Source organism: Zootoca vivipara, chromosome 13, assembly GCF_965207765.1.
Source record: "Zootoca vivipara chromosome 13, rZooViv2.hap1.1, whole genome shotgun sequence".
NCBI classification, from domain to species: Eukaryota; Metazoa; Chordata; class Lepidosauria; order Squamata; family Lacertidae; genus Zootoca; species Zootoca vivipara.
The window spans coordinates 26,589,230-26,594,896 of NC_142596.1; positions in this window are offsets into that span (position 1 = coordinate 26,589,230).

Genomic DNA, 5,667 nt, shown 5'->3' on the forward strand with positions numbered 1-5,667 from the left:
CTGAGTGCTCACTGGAAGGACAGATCCTGAAGCTGAGGCTCCAGTACTTTGGCCACCTCATGAGAAGAGAAGAATCCTTGGAAAAGAGCCTGATGTTGGGAAAGATTGAGGGCACTAGGAGAAGGGGAGGACAGAGGACGAGATGGTTGGACAGTGTTCTCGAAGCTACGAACACTGCGGTAGGCAGTGCAAGACAGGAGTGCCTGGTGTGCTCTGGTCCATGGGGTCATGAAGAGTCAGACACGACTAAACGACTAAACAACAACAACAAGAAAAGCAGATAAAAAAAGAATGACAATGGTAACCATCGAAGGGCGGAGAGGAGTCAAGGGATTCAGAGAATCCTAAATGAAGAGGTGAAATGTTTGAATTTAAAATTTGTTATGTAAAACTTAATAAAATTATTATTATTATTATTATTAAAAAGAATATTTTGCCCGACATGGGAAACGCTAAATTAAAGTCATTTAGCAGGATACTTCTTTCCCTGACTGGTATTTTCCAAGATGGCGCAGAGGTAAGACGCTCTTATCAGAGCTCGTAGAAATCCTTTTAACTACAAGCCTTTGCTACCGGCCTCCCCTCCTTGCTTTTTTTTCGGTTTTTCTTTTCTTTTCTTTTTTTCCCCCTACCCTTTTACCTCCTTTCAACTAAGGCGAAGTTGTTGCATCCTTTTTTATCTTTTTCTTATCGTAACCACTGCCGTCCTGAGATCTAATTTTAATGAAGTTAAATAGCCTCATAGGCACTGCCTCCGGATTTTCTGACTTTTTTTTTTTTTGCCGACTCTGCGCCAAACTGTGTTAAATTCTTTCCAAGGATTTCTTCCATTGCACCAATTCACCCTCGCCAGTCCCCTTGCGCCAGTGGGCAAAGAATGTGGGATACAGCACATTGAATTTAATGGACCTAAATTAGTCATTCCATTATTTTATTAAATATCACCCTTAAGCCGAAGATCACAGGCGGTTTACAATATAAAAGCAACAAAAATACATGCCATAGAAACAAACAAAAGCAATACCTCCCCCCCCCCAACAGTTTAAAAGGCCAAAGTTTGGTTAACTAGCCAAAGGCACCAGGGAGAAGAGCAATGTTTTTGCCTGGCACCTCAAGATATGTCATGAAGGTGCCAGGTGAGCCTCTCTGGGGAGAGCATTCCACAAACAGGGAGCCACTGCAGAAAAGGCCCGTTCTCCTAATGCTGGCCTCCAGACCTCTTGTGGAGGAGGCACACAATGGAGGGCCTTAGAGGATGGTTGCAAGGTGTAGGTAGGTTCATTCATTCCAATGGGTTTAGTCTGGGAAGGACTAAGATGGGATACAAGGCTTGATTCTTGTTCATCTTGGTTCTCATGGAAGAGTGCTTCCATAAGAATATCAGAAGTGCCCTTTGGATTAGGCCAATGGCCCATCTAGTCCAGCACCCTATTCTCACAGAGGCCAACCAGATGCCCCAAGGGGAAACCCACAAACTAGACCTGAGCATAAGAGCACAAGCATTCCTGATGCTGACAGTGGAAGCAGAGCATAGCTATCATGGCTAGGAGCCACCCATAGCCCTCCCCTCCATGAATTTGTCTTATCCTCTTTTAAAGCCATTCAGGTTGATGGCCATCTCTGCCTCCTGTGGGAGGGAGTTCCATGGTTTAACTCTGTGATACGTGAAGAAGGACTTTCTTTCCCTCGCTGTCCCCCAAACCCGGGGCCGAGCTGGAGGATGCGCATTTGCACTGAGATGGTGGGGCTTTGGAAAAAGGAATTGTGCATCTCTATGCATTTTCCAGCGCCTGAACTCCAGGGATGGCGGCTGCGAGCGCAGCTCACCTTGGCATCATCTTGCCTCGCAGAACTGGCTTGGCAATGGTGCCAACCCCACAGCTGCCAAGTTGGGACTTGATGGGCAGGCGCAGCACGACGAGTGCCTGCTGAGAGAGAAACTTGGCAGCGGGCGAGAGGCCTTCTGAGTGGCGTCTCTCGGGTATGTTTAGCCTCCCTGCCTGAGAAAGCGAAGAAGCCCCAAGTCGGCAAATGTGCAATCTTTCCTGGAGCTATTTATAGAAGGAGATGATGAGAGACAAGCATCACTCAAGGAGTGAGGGTGCGGGGGGGGGGGGAGGAGAGAGAAAGAGAAGATGAGGGAGGAGTGCGAAAGTCTGGCAGCTTCCTTATGGCTCAGCCCAAGTTGCCATCAGCCATCGAGACACCTCAGCTGTCAGACCGCATCTGCTATCTGCCAGGAAGCAGGGTGGGGCTTCAGAGATTGGCATGGAATGAATTTAAATATGAATATGAATTTAAATATAAATATAAATAAATATATATGCATATATATATAAGAAAGGGCATGTGCTTCAATGTCACACATGAAGAAAGAAAGAGAAAGAAAGAAAGAAAGAAAGAAAGAAAGAAAGAAAGAAAGAAAGAAAGAAAGAAAGAAAGAAAGAAAGAAAGAAAGGGAAAGGAAAGGAAGGGAAAGGAAAGGAAAGGAGGAAGGAAGGAAGGAAGGAAGGAAGGAAGGAAGGAAGGAAGGAAGGAAGGAAGGAAGGAAGGAAGGAAGGTTTGGGTTGTTTTGGTCACAATTCCTGAAAGAATTATGATTACTGGTATTGGGGGCAGGGCTAGCATACCCTCCAAGTGTCCCGATTTTCCAGGGACAATACCGGAATAACGAAAGCCACCCCAGCTTCTGATTTGATCCAGGGATGTCCCTGTTTCCTCCACCAGCGCCATCAGTGCTGAGCTCAGGGAGGAGGATGAGCCAGTGCTTGTCCCAAGCGACGCTGACAGCACTGGCAGAGGCTGCCAGGAAGCATCCTATTGCCTCTTTCAAATGACAAGTAAGGAGACCCCGGCAAAATCTTAGCAAGAACTTCCTGATGGCAAGAGCCGTTCGACAGCGGAACGGACTACATCAGAAGATGTGGACTTTGCTACCTTGGAGGTTTTTCAACAGAGGTTGGGTGCCCATCTGTCAGGGATTCTTTAGATGTGATCCCTGTTTTGTTGGGGACTTGGACTAGATTGGGATCCCTTTGAAATCTATGGTTCTATGGAAGCTGGCTTTTGCTTATGAAATGCCCTCCTTTGACGTCACAGCCTGGCTTGTAAGACAAACAATTCACACTCCTTGGTGAGAAAAGACTTCAGATGCAGTCATTGTGGCCTAGAGTTGGTTGTTGAGATGTGGAGTTTGGGAGGGGAAGATAGGCAGAACATGTGAAGGCTATTGATCTCAGAGCATCCGTGAACATGCTCTTATTAACCAACAGTAAATCTCAGCTGCTTTATAATTAGGTTGCTTCCTTCCCTTTGAACTCTCATTGCAAAGAACCATTACTTAATTCGGCTGCCGTGATTTATATCTGAGAGGAAATACTGGGTTTGCTGGCATCACCGCTTACGCTTGAAAGGGTGTTCTCGTTCGTTGGGGTTTTCTTCCCCAGGGAATTGTGTTTCTCTCTGAAGCTTTTGTTGTGTAACCTGTGTGGGATCACACAAACATACCCATCGCTGCCCCGGGGGCTATATATTGTCAGTAGTGGTTGCCTTTGGTGGAACAGAACGCTGTCTCCCAGGATCAGAGCTGTGATCCAGGGCACATCTACTCTGCAAATACAAACTGGTTTCAGATGCGTATCACTATCACGCCAGTGCCATCGGAACAAACTGCAACCATGTTAATGTTTGCATTGCATTGCTCCTTTCTGCCTATGTTGGATTTCTGGCAATATGGCTGAAAGCAGGGGTTGCCAGAATTGGATGTGGTAGTGGGGAAGCTGAGGCTCATTTGGGTAAACGGGTTGCAAAGGTATATGAGGGTAGGATGGAAAGGCAGTGTGGTGGAGTGGTTAGAGTCTTGGCGTCGGACGTGGAAGAGCCAGGTTCAAATCCCCACTTGGATATGAAGCTCACTGGGTGACTTGGGTCCAGTCACTGCCTCTCTCAGCCTAATTTACTTCACAGGGCCATTGTGGAGATTAACTGAGGAGGAGGAGGATAATCAGGTGTGCTACCTTGAACTTCTTGGAGGAAAAGGTGGGATGTGAATACAGTGGTACCTCGCAAGACGAAATTAATTCATTCCACAAGTCGTTTCGTGTTGCGATAATTTCGTCTTGCGAAGCGCGGTTTCCCATAGGAATGCATTGAAATTTAATTAATGCGTTCCTATGGGAAAAAAGGAAGCTTAAAAAAAAAAGGCGCTGACTCACCCGCCATGGCCGGAAGTCTTCAAGGCTCTGGGGAGGGGGAAGCAAGAGGAGGGCCAGGGGTCTCCTCCCATCCCACCGCAGACTCCGCTCCTTCAGGTGCTGCCGTTGTTCCCGCCAAGGGCCGGCTGGCGATCCCCGCTGCTGCTCCTGCCGGATCCCGCCAGCCCGCCACGGAGGAGCCGCCATGGCCGCCATGGCCGCCGCGGAGGGCAAGGCCGGAGCTGCGGAGGCCGCCATGAGCGCCATGCCGCCGCAGGAGGCAGAAGCGGCGGCCGTGGACGTCACCGGTGGAGTCCTAAAGGTAAGCGGCGGCGGTGGCTTCCCTTCCCCTCTCAAGGCTGCTTTGTCTTGTGAAGCATGGCCATAGACGGCTTCGTTTTACGAGTCGTCCAAATATTTTTTCCGTTGCGTGAGGCGTTCGTCTTGCGGGGTACCGCTGTACATAAATAAGGTGAGGAAAGAAGCCTTCTTCTTCATACCAGAATGGTCAAAGGGCTGAAGCAAGTCCCCTAGGAGGAAAGAGCACAACCTTTGGGCCTTTGTAGTTTGGGCAGGGGAAGTCAACAACAACAACAACAACAACAACATTAATAATAATTTATATGCTGGCCATCTGACTGGGTTGCCCCAGCCAGTCTAGACAGCTCCCAGTCAAGTAAGGAGGGGACATAATAAAGATGTCTAAAATTATGTGGAGACTTCCTGTGGGCATCTGGCTGGCCACTGTGGCTACATTCACACTACACACTTAAAGCATCACTTTGAACAGTCATGGCTTCCAACCAAGGAATTCTGGGAACTGCAGTTCATCAAGTTGTTAGGAGGCCCCCTGTTCTTCCTCACAGAGCTACAATTCCCAGAGTTCCCTGTGAAGAGGAATCAAATGTTGAACCACTCTGTGGAATTGGGTTTCCTGACAACTCTATTTATTTATTTATTTATTTATTTATTTTATACCCCACTTCCCTCCCCCCCACACCCCAAGGAGCTCAAGGTGATGTACATGAATCTTTCCCTCATTTAATCCCCTCAACAACCCTGTGAGGTAGGCTAGGCTGAGAGTAAATGGGCTAGGCCCAAGGTGAGCTCCATGGTTGAGTGGGGTTTGAACCCTCGACTGTCCCAGGTCCTAGTCTGAAAGTCAGGAGGCACTTCTTTCGGTGCCACTCTCTCACAGGAGGCAGTTGAGTTTCGTGAGAGCATGGCATCACAGCAAACTCCAGCGCCAGCTGCAAGCGTCGGCTAATCCTCTTCCCCAAGTTCGGCAGTGAAGGCGGTGCTGGAGAGGGGGAAATGGGACATTCTGGGATCCAATCAGAAGCCGGGATGGCTTCTTTAATTCCAGGGTGTCCCGGAGAAAACAGGATGGTTGAGGAGTATGTACCACACTAGCCCTTAACAAACAACAGTTCCCAGAATCCTTTGGGGGAAGCCATGACTGTTCAAAGTGGTA